Here is a 13,126-nt window from a genome sequence, read left to right as displayed (position 1 = left end):
TTTATGCCAGCCAGGAGTTGTCGTAGATTTAGGCTACAATTAACATCTGCATGCAGGTTTAATCTGTGATAAAGATGGCACATGCAGAGGCCAAGCACCCTCTTAACTGCATCTGCCTTCCCGCCCCCTAGCAAGTGCAGCTCAGACCTGGCACAAAGTTACTTTTCTATTGCAAGTTCTGAGACCTGCGCAGCGTTGATACATGCCACACCCCCTCCTCCATGTTTGTATATTTTCTATGGTCCTTTCTGTTTGTGAAATCTTTCAAATTAAAAAGATTTGAGGTAGAAAGTATTAAACAGACGTACATGTTGCCTAGTACCCAGCAGATATTTGCTCATCCTATCCCCTTTACATTTATTCCCTACATCAGCCATAGGCTGTCTCCATGTTTTCCAAGAAGCCGTAGGGTTGCATCCAACTTCTACAACTACAGGTAAATAAATACTGCACACTCAGGTTTGGACAAATCCAAGTGTCCTCAAGGTTCATCCTTCTATTAGCTAGTTATTGGGAATGAGGCTTCCTATTGTAGCTGTACCTGCTCTCACCAGCACAGAGCTTTCCATAGAACTCAGTAAGTAACGGGAACTGGCAAATTCCCTCTCTACCGGTTATTCAATACCAAGTGTAGTTATAATGATCTGTGTACTTTGGGGAATGGCCAGTACTGCAAGTGACAGAGTGTACTAATATTTTTTTTTACTAGTGCAGCATTCTATAGAACTGAGACATAATATCAAGGTTCCCTCAAATCGTTCCCTATTAATTCAACTTTTTATTATTTTTGGAGTTCTGTATATAAGGGGTACACCACATACCTTTTATACAGCAGACAACCTATGACCAATGTTTAATTCAAGGCAATAAAAAGCTTTTTGGAGATGGGGAGGGGGGGGGTAAAACTAAAACAGGTGAGCAGGTGAGTATGCTTTTTTTGTTATTTTCATAGCACCATGACTCACTTTTTTTCAGCTGCTGGAATACCCCTTTAATAATTTATCTTGATATATACTTTAGACCTCACACGTTCCATATACATGCCCTATTGTGGAACCTACAGACACACCTATACAAGTCTATGAAATCTGTATTTTTTACAAAAATGATTAGATAATTCTAGCTAATGTAATCATTTTAACCATTCCTTCTTTTTTAGAAGCACTTTTCACTTTTATGGGTCTACAAAAAATATGGACGCATTACAGATGAACCTAAAAACAATTCCCTAGTTAAATGTCATTATTATCTTTGAATCCTACATAAAACTGGAGTCAGCTTACCTCTCAAACTTGTATGTAATGGAAGCCAGAATTATTATGTATGCCACTACTTTTCTACCATAGGTAAAATGCTTGTAGTTTTTAATTAGAACAAGAGGCTTATTTCTTGTCATACAAAACATATGTTTGCTTTTCCTCGAGTCATGTGAAATGCTTTACAAAAGCTATAAATAACAATACAAAGCAGCACCTGGTACACAAATCCTTGCACATTTCATTACATTGTATTCAGAAGCATTACCTGCTCTTCCTGTACTTCTGCTGATGAGGAACGCCTATTCCATCGGAAAGGTAATTTCAGAAGATAGGTAAATGCCGGCATTATTACTGACCGAAGCAATTGCAGTTAGGTAATGAGATAATGCCCACTTCTGACCTATATAATAATCCAGTTTCGCTAGCTCATGTAATACTATGCTTTGGCATTGCATGTTAATCGGTTGCTGTCCATGTGCATGCCTGTGAATGTTACCCTTGCTGCAACTAGTAGAAAAAAAACAAAACAAGCAGATCAGGTTTTTGAGTTCTCAGAAAGCTGGGCTATAATAATAAGCCTTGGGTACGCCTCCTCAGTTTGAAGCTAATGCTTGAATAATTGGATTATTTTAGGAAGCAGCTGTGACAGTCCCACTGAAACTGAAGTGTGGCAGCTTTTTCTTCTAGGGGGATGGCAGTTTATTATAATGTAGTATTAAGCAACCTCACTGTATTAGGGATTTAAAGTGTCACTGCTGTTTATTTTTTTTTTTTGCAGAAATCAATAGTACAGGCGAGTTTAAGAAACTTTGTAATTGGGTTTATTAGCCAAAAAATGCATTTCTATCATGAGAAAACAGTTTGAAGCTCTCCCCCGTCTTCATGGTGTTCTTATGGAGAGGGGAGGGGTTGAGGGAGATGAGGCACCAAAACAGGACAACAAAGAGTTAATTTACAGCTACATCACTGGGCTATCTCCTCTGAAGTTGGCACTGACCTCTCTGATCTCTGAATACTGGCTTTTGCACAGATCCTGCTGTGTAATGCTTTGCTCTCTGCCCTCTGCCAGTAACTAATCTCCATCCTCCCCTCTTTAAAGGTTACACAGGGCTGACTGATGTGAAAGAGTCAGGATCTCCTGATAATTAGCAGTGAATGAGAGGGGGGAAGGGACCTGGGGAAAGTCTTTTTGAATGCAGACAATGGAATATTTGCCTAATAAACCCAATTACAGAGTTGCTTAAAATCGCCTGTACTATTGATTTCTGCAAAAAAAAAAAAAAAAAAAAAAAAATTAAGACAGTGTCTCTGTACCCACAATCTGACTACCCCTCCCCCCCAACCGCTTGTACCTTCGGATAGCTGCTTTTAATCCAATATCTGTCCTGGGGTCCTTTTGGCAGGTGATGCAGTTATTGTTCTAAAAATCAACTTTTAAACTGGCAGCCCCATGCCCAACGGCCGGGGCTTACATTGCATATGCATTAGGCTGGCACAACCTCTCTGTCCCTCCCCACCCTCCTCATCATTAGGAATGCTCCAGGCAGATTGCCTCCTATTCCCCATCTGTTTAGCCCGGCACATGGGCTGGATCATTAAGCACCTGTGCAATGTTCAGCATGGAGAAAATGTTCCAGTGGCATTCCTAATGATGAAGAGGGTGAAGAGGAGGGACGGAGGGGTGGTGCAAAGTTAGGGCACAGATACTCCCGTTTGGCACGGGCTGCCAGTTTAAAAGTTGTTTTTTAGGACAATAACTGCATCCCCTGCTGAACGGACCCCAGGACAGATCTTGGATTAAAAGCAGCTATCCGAAGGTACAAGTGGTTTGGGATGGGGGTGTCAGATTGTGGGTACAGAGTCGCTTTAAGGCATCTTGGGAGATATACTAAACTGCCAATTCTGCCAATAATCGCATGGCAAAATTGTTATGTGTGTTGACACTTTTTACCCCTACTTAGTTGCATACCATGGGTTACCAGCACTTAGGGCAAGGCAAGTATTGAGCCCCCTAACTGGGCTTGGTGAGTGTTAAATGGGCAGTAAAGCATACAGTGCACAGGAGCGGGGAGTCCAACTATAGACACAGATCCCTACTTCTGTACATACATTCTGTGGCCCACTGCCAGTCATGTTGGAAGCCAATATAGCCAAGATGTGCCAGCTGCCAACATGATTAGCAGAATGCTTTTTGGCACCCTACGCTTTTTGGTCGACTGACAATGCTTTTGGGAAAAAAACACATCTCACTATTTGAGTTTCATTCACTGATGAACAACAGTGTAAAACCTAATGAAAGCCCAGAACATAATATTATACGCAGGGAAAGAAAGATGACCAGAGCGTGGCACAGCTGGGCACTTTCTAGTACTGTACTAAGAGTTTGGGCCCTATTACACGGGATGATTAAGGGTTGCAAAATCGTTAGATCGTTCGAATTTGAATGATAATCGTTTAGTGTAATAGCACGCAACGATTAAATGACCAACGAGAAATCGTTAGTCGTTTGATAGAATTTGGACCGAACGCAATAGCCACAAGACGACCGCAAGAACGATCATAAGTAACGATCATCGTTCCGTGTAATTGGGCGAACTGTTTCAGATTGTTCGCCATAGCGGTTGTTTGAGATCATTTATCGTTAATCGATGATCGTCAAAAAATCGCTTTGTGTAATAGCACTCTTTGTGATGTACAGGATGAGGTGCGGGTAGCAATGGGCACTTTACACAAGCTCAGATAGAGTGGTAGCCACAAGTCAGCCCTCATATGACCATGTACAGAGGTGATGTACTACCTGCTGCAGTACAGTATTCTACAGTACTCGGCAGTGATGCATGCATTACTGCTCACATGACATTACTGGGCTGGGGACGGCAGCTATGTAGGATTAACAGGCTGAAAGGAGGTATGTGATGTGTGACGTCCACTGCTTCATGGAATGAGGAAGATAACCACCCATTCATAGGGGATGTAACACAAGGAGGAGATACATCAGTGGAATGGTCATGGGACTGCACGTGTAACCTTTCAACTACAGACACTACATTAGTACATCATACTGTTAGAAAATCCCTTCGTTTTAGGTTAATTAGATGTAAATCTGTAGATTGGAAATATTGAGGGCAATAAGTAAAGACTCACTTGAATGTGCAAATGACCTTTCAAATTAAAATTTTACAGATTTGTAAATTACTTATATTAAAAAATCTCAAGTCTTCCAGTACTTATCAGCTAATATATTTCCTGCAGGAAGTGGTGTATTCTTTCCATTGTGACACATTGCCACATCTGTCCATGTCAGGAACTGTACAGAGCAGAAGAGGTGGTCCGTGGGGATTTTGCTACTACTTTTGACAGTTCCTGACACAGACACAGGTGGTAACTGCGAGAACCTTGTCAGACTGGAAAGAATATACCACTTCCTACAGGACATACAGCAGCTGATAAGTACTAGAAGACCCTTTAACCCCTTCCCGCATCAGCACGTAACTGTACGTCCTGATGCGGGTGGGGGCATTCAGATCCGCCGCGATCCTGGGTGCTATGTGTAGCCTGGGACCGCGGCTATTAGCGGGCATGGTCCGACCGCTGCGCCCGCTTATTATACATTTAAATGCAGCTGTCAAAACTGACAGCTGCATTTTTTTTTTTTTTTTATAAATTCTGTGTTTATTAACCCGATTTTCAGACAGGAGACAATTGACAAATGGGACAGGCACACCCCAAATATGAACAAGAATGAAGCATTAATTTTACTAACAGAATGCAATAAACCGGTCTGCAAAAACATGAGACAAGAAAATGACATAAGTAAACATAAAGACCTACGTGGGGGTCAGGCAGACATGTAAACAAATGGCCTGGGGCATCGTCCCACCATCGATTCCCCCCAGTCTTTACCAGAACACAGAAAAGAGAAAAAAAGGAGAAGAAGAAGAAGAAAAGAAGAAAAAGGAAAGAAGAAAGAAGAGAAAAAAAAAAAAAAGGGGGGGGAGGATGGGGGGGGGACCAGGTGGGGAGGTAAGACAGAGGGAGGGGATGTTCCAGAGGACCCCCCGAAGAAGGGGACGTAAACATGAAGCCTGTGGATCCCCGAACCAGGACCTACCTCTGAGAGGACGGGTCCTCACACAGCAGAGATCTATAAACGTCCGTGTTTCGAAACTCAACCCATGACCACCAAGTGCTCGTGAACCGAGCATTTTAGTTATGTAGCTCACAAGTCAAATCTTCCATTCTCATGATTTCGTTATTTTTGGAAACCCAAAGGGAAATGGGCGGGGGAATCGCCCGCTTCCAATAGAGGGGTATGCAAGATCTAGCGGCCATGACCAGAAAGTGCAACAGAGAGCGTCTGTACCTTTTCGTTGAAATCTCCGTGTGATGCAGAAGAAAGAGAGCAGGGGAGAGGCCAGCCGTCAAGCCAGTGACCCGGCGTATGACCTCCTTCACCCGATCCCAGAAGGGCGTGAGGGCTGGGCAGGACCAAAAAACATGAAACAGTGTGCCCTCTCCGGACCCACACCTCCAGCAGGAGGAATCCACCTCAGGCCAAATTGCATGCAGACGTGTAGGTACAAGGTACCAGCGAGATAAGAGCTTGTATCCTGCCTCCTGGAAACGTGAGCTCACCGAACATTTGTGCACCAATGACATGATATCGGTCCTCTGTGCAGGGGTCAGGGTCAGCTGGAGATCAGTCTCCCACTTCACAAGGAATGGGGGAGGCTCCTGGTCAGGGGGGGAAACCAAATACATATGGACAGCTGCATTTAAATGTATTGTTTCCCCCTTTCCCTGGTGTCTAGTGGGGGATCTCCCCGCAATGCGATCGCAGAGAGGAGATCCCTTCTCCTTACCAAGCTGGGACTCAGCGTCGCACTGACCGCACATTCCTGATATTGCACTGTAAACGGTGTAAGCGCAAAAACCCACCGAAGTGCAAAATTGCACATTTTTTGTCACATCAAATCCAGAAAAATTGTAATAAAAAGTGATCAAAAAGTCGCAATCAAGGTACCGATAGAAAGAACCGATCATGGCGCAAAAAATTACACCTGACACAGCCCCGTAGACCATTGGAAAAAAGCGTTATAAGGATGGGAATAGAGTGATTCTAAACACATTTAGTTTTTTTAACAATGCTTTAATTTTTTAAAAGCCGTTAGATAAAATAAAAGTCATTTAATTTACATATTGTTGTAATTGTAACGACTTGAGAAACATATATAACATGTCAGTTTTAGCATAGGATAAATAGCGTAAACACAAGACCCCTCAAAATGAAAAAGTTCCTTTTTTTTATCAATTTCACCGCACATATAATTTTTTTTCTGGTTTCACAACATACTTTATGGAAAGTCTGTCATTGTAAAGTACAATAAGTGGCGCAAAAAAAAAGGGCTCATGTGGGTCTGTAGGTGACAAAATGAAAGCGCTATGGTCTTTTAAACACCAGGAGGAAAAAAACGAAAATTAAAAACGAAAATTAGCCCTGTTCTGAAGGGGTTAAGCCCCAAATACCTCCCTGTGGAACAAAGTCAATGTAAAATTTTATGTTATTGGTACTTTTTGATAAAAAAAAGTTTTACTTTTTTCCCTGGAGGAATTCTATGAGTAATTGCTTATGGAGATCAATTTTATACTACAGTATGACACTGATCTATCAGATTGGCGCTATTGCTACAACTGCGGGCTTCTAAGACAACGGATTGGTTCCACCAACAGTGCGGGCTGCACACTAAGTACAGCTATAAGCTCCATGCTAGGTAGCGGCAGCTGTTTGCTGCTGAATGCAGTGGGCCCAATTCCGGAGCCTACTCTATATGCCTTTACTGCCACCATGATGTATCAGTACATCATGGTGGATTAAGGAGTTAAAGGTTGAGACAAAAGGGAACTAAAATGAAAATTAACAACAAAGTTATGGACTCCAGGAGGCAATATAAATATATAAAAAAAATCACATCCACCCTCACTAATGGTATGTTTATACAGAGATTTATCTGACATATTTATGAAGCCAAAACCAGGAATGCATTTGAGAAGAGGAGAAATCCCAGTCTTTCCTTTATTACCTGTTCTTTGTTCATATTTCCTGGCTTTGGCTTAAAAAATCTGTCAGATAAATCTCTATGGGGGCAGTTGCAAGTTTGCAAAATAGTTAGATTTTGTGCAATTATTACATATTGCATTTGTTTCTCTCCTGATGCTTTACCTGTGCTTAACATATCCCAACTTGGAATCACAATCTTGTGGTATACCTTTTCCCTCATAGATTGTAATCAGATGGCTTCCACTACTAAGCCAAAATGGAGTGGGAAAAAACACATTGGCAACAATATATCACCACAGCGGTGTATATTATGTCCCTGCCACTCGGCTGGATTTAGTAAGAGGCAAGTCACCCGTCTTGTAAATCATGGTAAATCTGGCCCCTCCTTGCCCTGCTGCGCCCTCTCCTGCCCACCCATGAGGCCAGCAAGGTATAGATGACCAAAGAAATCACCACCCCACTAACCAGCTGTTTGGTCACTGTACTACATGGTCGTACCACAGCCACAGCTCCTATTCACTTTAATAGGAACCAAGGCTGCAGTAATTGCTTCTGGCCCCATTCTCAGTGTAGTGTGTTCACCGAACAGCTGATCACCAGGGGGTGATATCCTGTGGATTGGAGATCCATAGTGTTTCCCTAGAAAACCTCATTACGCCTTTACAGTAGCATCTGTGTGCTTTGTTTTATTCTTGTCTACACCAATAAGTATCTTTAAAATCTACGTACAGAAAAGAAAATGTGTGCCCCCTTGGGACTTCCAACCACAGTTCCCTTCCTATAGCTGAAGGCCTTATTACACGGAACCATTATCGCCTTACTTGGCCATTCAGGCTAATAATCGTTTGGTATAATAGGACATGTTAAAAGCCACAAAAAGCTGACATGCACAATGTTGGCTGATTGCGGTCTTTTAACATTGAAAATTCCTGATGTCAGCAATGGCCTGTTGGTCGTCACTAGATTGCCACTGACTGCAATGGGCAGCCTGAAGAATTGTCTGGGCAGCCCCTCCAACTGCTGCCCGCTTAGGGTGGGTTCAGACTAAGGAATTCTTGCGGATAAATTCTGCTGAATTCCGTTGCCTGTAAGCGCCTTTCCGCCGGCTCCATAGACACCATTCTATGAGCCGGCTGATTCCGCTACCTGCCGAAAGAATTGACGTGCCAATTCTTTCAGGCGGAATGCAGAATCCACCCGTGCATAGAATGGTGTACAGCAGGGGCGTAGCTAGCGGTTCAGCCTAGGGGGGGCGAGTGAGTCTCAGTGGGCCCCCAACCGATTATGTTACCCATAGGGAACCTCAGTAGATGACAATGCTTTCCGAATAATAAAGGGAATATTCTGCTACATTATTCATAGTGAACAGGGACTGAGAACAATGGAAAAGACTTTCAACATTTCACATATATAACCATGTAAAAATTAAAGTTATCCAGCATTACAAATACATAGCTGCCTTTTTCCAGAAACAGCGCCACTCTCCTCTCCTCCAAAGCTTGTATGTGGTAGTGCAGCTCAGTTCCACTAAAAGAGAATAGAACCAAGTTGTGATACCACACACAACATAGAGGAAGCTATGGCGCTGTTTCTGTTTTCTAATTGGCCATCCACCCATTCTTCTATCTCTTTATCTCATACCTATCTGTCTAATATCTATTGGGCAGCATGAGGACTACACCATAGCTGATGGTCAATGACCAAATAGGCAACATCCAAAGGGTATACCCGCAGTACCAATAGAGTAAATGTATAGTACAAATGCTGGGTAATAATAACAATAAATAGTCCCATGGAGTTTAAGGCAATTATACTAAATAATCTATATACAAAAAAGCCAGACTACTGCAACATAACTAAATGGAATACAGTGGTGCCTTGGATTACGAGCATAATTCAATCCAGGACCATGCTTGTAATCCAAATCCACTCTTAAACCAAAGCAAAACTTCCCATAAGAAATCACTGAAATGCAGACAATTGGTTCCCCACTCCAAAATATAATGATTTTTTATTCTGAATAGCATGTAAAACAAATGAAACAAAGATTTAGAAAATGCTGAATGTGTCATATTATAAGTTACTGTACAGTAATGGAGAAACACATTGGGAAATACAAGAGCTGACAGAGACTCCAGGGAGCAGGAAGGAATGAGCAGGGCAGATGTGGGCACATACATGAAGCACTCTCTGTCCGGGGAGAGAGGGGTTACAGCTATGGAGAGATTACCTCTACAGTCCTGTCCCCTGATGTAAGCCCCAGTCTGAAGTGGATCTGCTATGATTTGGAAGGTAGGGCGACTTCCTGGGTCAGAGTACAGTGCTGTAGATCACCCTGCATCAATTGGCAAAATCTTCAGTGGGCCCCCTGCCTGTGTGGGCCCGGGAGCGGCTGCCCCCTCTGCCCCCACCAAATTACGCTACTGGTGTACAGGCACAGGCGGAGAGACGCGGGGCCTTGAGTGCTTACAGACAATGGAATTCAGCAGAATTTATCCACGAGAATTCTGTAGTCTGAACCCACCCTTACTGCCTGTATGTGTAATAGCACTGACAGCAACCGGGAAAGCAGGTCGGCACTTGCTTACCTCTCATTATGATCCCGTGTAATACGCCTTATGGGTGGGTTCACACGTACTGGATCATAGCAGATTTCACTCTGCGATCTCTGGTACTCTCACTTTGAATAGGTTTACATACTGGCAGCAGAATTTCCATTCCATTGCGAGTATGTAAAGCCCCATCCCCCTAACCCACTGCTGCCCGGAGAATACATTACCTGATCCAGGCTTCGGCCTGCTTCTATGGCTCACGGCATCCTGACAACCCACCACAGCCACCAAAATGCTGGGAGCTACAGAAGAGGCCGGAGTGCAGGCAGCTAATGGATTCTAGGGGCGACTATGTAAACCTATAGAAAATAGCAGTACCGGAAATCGCAGTGGATTTTGTTGCGGAACTTGCAGCATAAAATCCGCTGTGACCTGGTAGATGTGAATCCACCATAAAACGTATTATCCAGCCTTAAAGCGTAACTGTCATGTTTTTTTTTATTGCAGAAATCAGTAGTCTCAGCGATTTTAAGAAACTCTGTAATAGGTTTTATCAGCCAAAAAAGCCTCCTTCTGTACTCAAGAAGCAATCTCCCAGCCTCCCCCCCTGACGTCTTATCTGTGCATTATCAGGCAAACACGTCTTTATTACAGAGAAGCCAGTGAAGACGGGCTCTGCTCTCTCCATTCTATCCTTATGGAGGGGGGAGGGGCTGAGGGAGATGAGGGAGCAGGAAGAGGTGACATGAAGGTCAGCTGTTTGTAGACTCTCTGAGCACCTAAAACGCAGGATTCTGGGGTCAGAAAGGTCAGTGCTTATCTATGAACTTACTGAGAGAAGATTGCAGGGTGTTGTGCTGTGCAGAAATCCTCCGTGCTCAGTCACTCCTAACAGCCCCTCCCCTCTCCATAGCCACATAATGGACACAGAAATCCTGCTTCATCTGATGTGAGGGGGGAGGCTGGGAGATTGCTTTTTCACTACAGAAGGAAACTCTTTTAGTACATAAAACCTATTACAGAGTTTCTTATACCCTAGACGACCCTGGACGTAGGGTTACGTCATGGAAGTCTGTCCCCAGACGACCCATGACGTAACCTTACGTCCTGGGTGTTTTTCCCGCTATGAAGCGCGCTCCGCTCCGCTTCATAGCAGGTGGGGGCCGGCTGTAATCAGCAGCCGGGACCTCACCGGTAATGACACGCTGCAGCGATCGCGCTGCCGCGTGTCATTAACCCCTTAAACGCCGCGATCGCGGCGCGGCGTTTAAGTGTAAGTGACAGGGGGAGTCCCCTGTCACTTACCGATCGGGACCCCCGCAGTGTGACTGCGGGGGTCCCGATCGTTGAAACGGACTGCCGGAGGTCTCTTACCTGCCTCCGTGCGGTCCGATCGGCGATCTGCTACACTGAGCCTGCACAGGCAGGCTCAATGAGCAGATCGCCGATAACACTGATCAATGCTGTGCCTATGGCATAGCAATGATCAGTGTATAAATCCAAGTAGTGTATGTAAAAGTCCCCAAAGGGACTTCAAAAGTGTAAAAAAAAAAAAGTTCAAAACACTATTACACTACCCCAAAACCCCTCCCCCAATAAAAGTCTAAATCACCCCCCTTTCCCATTATATAAATAAAACATATAAAAATGAATAAATAGATAAACATATAATATACCGTAGCGTGCGTAATTTTCCGATCTATTAAAATATAACAAGCATCATTGCGACCGGTAAACAGCGTACACGAAAAGAGGGGAAAAAGTGCGCAGATCACCGATTTTATGTTACATTATATATTAAAAAAAATCAATAAAAAGTGATCAAAACGTCCGATCTTCACAAATATGGTATTAATAAAAACTAGAGATCATGGCGGAAAAAATGACATCCCATACAGCCCCGTAGGTGAAAAAAATAAAACCGTTATAAGCGTCACAATAGGCCCATTTTATTAATATTTAATTGCCAAAAAAAAGGAATTTATAAAAAAAATACATATATAACATTAGAGAATCTGTGTAACCTGCATGTGGTTGTGTTCGGACTGACCTATAGAATAATAGTGTCATGTCGCTGTTACCATATAGTGCATTATGTAGACACAGGAACCCACCAAACGTTACCATATTGCATTCTTATTTACGATTTCACCTATTTATATCTTCATAAATAATATATTTGGAATTCCATCATACATGTTATGGTAAAATGAAAGACGCCATTACACAGTACAACTATTCCTGTAACAAACAAGCCATTACATGGCCTTGTAGATAGAAAACTGAGAGTGCTAGAGCTCTTAGAAGGGGAGGAGGGGAAAACGAAAACACTAAGATCAAAATTTGCGCGGTCCACTGGGTCTTTTTGGGCCTGTCCTCAAAGGGTTGAAATCGCTTGTACTGTTGATATTTAATGTTTTCAGAAAAATGACCCTGAAATGACAGTTACGCTTTAAGTGATGGGGACCATAATTTAGGATATGTAAATGTCCTATTATATATACAGCATCACACTGATGGAAGTCACTGCGCCCTAGGAAATAAAAGTAGCAGCTTTATTCTCCAACACAGTTCATATTCCAAGGGGCGGCAGATGCGGGATGCCCAGTGCCGGCCAAGCCCCTGGGGGACCCCCAGCCCAATATAAAGGCAGCCACACACAGAGATAAAAGGGGCTAAACCAGCGGACTCCCCTCTGACCCAGGGAGAGGACTGGACACGGCCGCCATACATGTTACAGTGCATTGGCCAAAGCTAACCCCATATCAGCAGCTATCTGGGAAGGAAGGATAACGGGTTACTGCCGGATGCGCTGTGTGTACGGACATCTATTGTCTACACACCGCTGTGACCTAGCTCAGCGCTGTCAGCTGATGCGCGACCCTCCCACCGCGCTCTCTGATTGGTCAGCTCCGCGCCCGGCCGTGATTGGCTGTCAGTCAGGAAGTAGGGGCAGATCTCCGCAGTGATGGACGTGTTGTGAAGAGCTCCCGTCTATAGGGCTCCTACTTCCGGTGGTTACACAGCCCGGTATAACGGGACAGAAGGTATGATGCCTTGTGTTTACTTACCTCATCGCTGCCTGCTCTAACGGCATTGGGTGCGCTCCTGTCACATGACTACTCAGTCTCTAGACAGCGGACTACAAGTCCCAGCATCCAGTGCTGTGTGATCTAATGGTTTCCTTGTTTACCACAACCTGTGAGTGACAGCCTCCGTGTATCTGCATCTGCTGCCGTCATTACATTGCACCTTGT

At 43.8% G+C, this 13,126-nt stretch overlaps 1 protein-coding gene across 2 annotated transcripts in view; it reads left to right on the top strand.

Moving 5' to 3' along the window:
- The first annotated feature begins 12,756 nt into the window (after positions 1–12,756).
- The window catches only part of PIK3R4 (phosphoinositide-3-kinase regulatory subunit 4), a 35,957-nt gene continuing 35,587 nt past the window's right edge, over positions 12,757–13,126 (top strand). Inside the window, exon 1 of one of the 2 annotated variants that reach the window (XM_069958330.1) lies at positions 12,757–12,916. The gene's annotated coding sequence lies outside the window, so the exon portion shown is untranslated. Of the gene's footprint in view, positions 12,917–12,969; positions 13,071–13,126 lie in introns of those variants that run through there. The other variant, XM_069958332.1, reaches the window with a different exon arrangement.

This window comes from Dendropsophus ebraccatus, chromosome 2, assembly GCF_027789765.1.
Source record: "Dendropsophus ebraccatus isolate aDenEbr1 chromosome 2, aDenEbr1.pat, whole genome shotgun sequence".
Taxonomy (NCBI): Eukaryota; Metazoa; Chordata; class Amphibia; order Anura; family Hylidae; genus Dendropsophus; species Dendropsophus ebraccatus.
The sequence above is the reverse complement of the archived record's forward strand: the minus strand, read 5'-3'. Positions and strand labels throughout refer to the sequence as shown.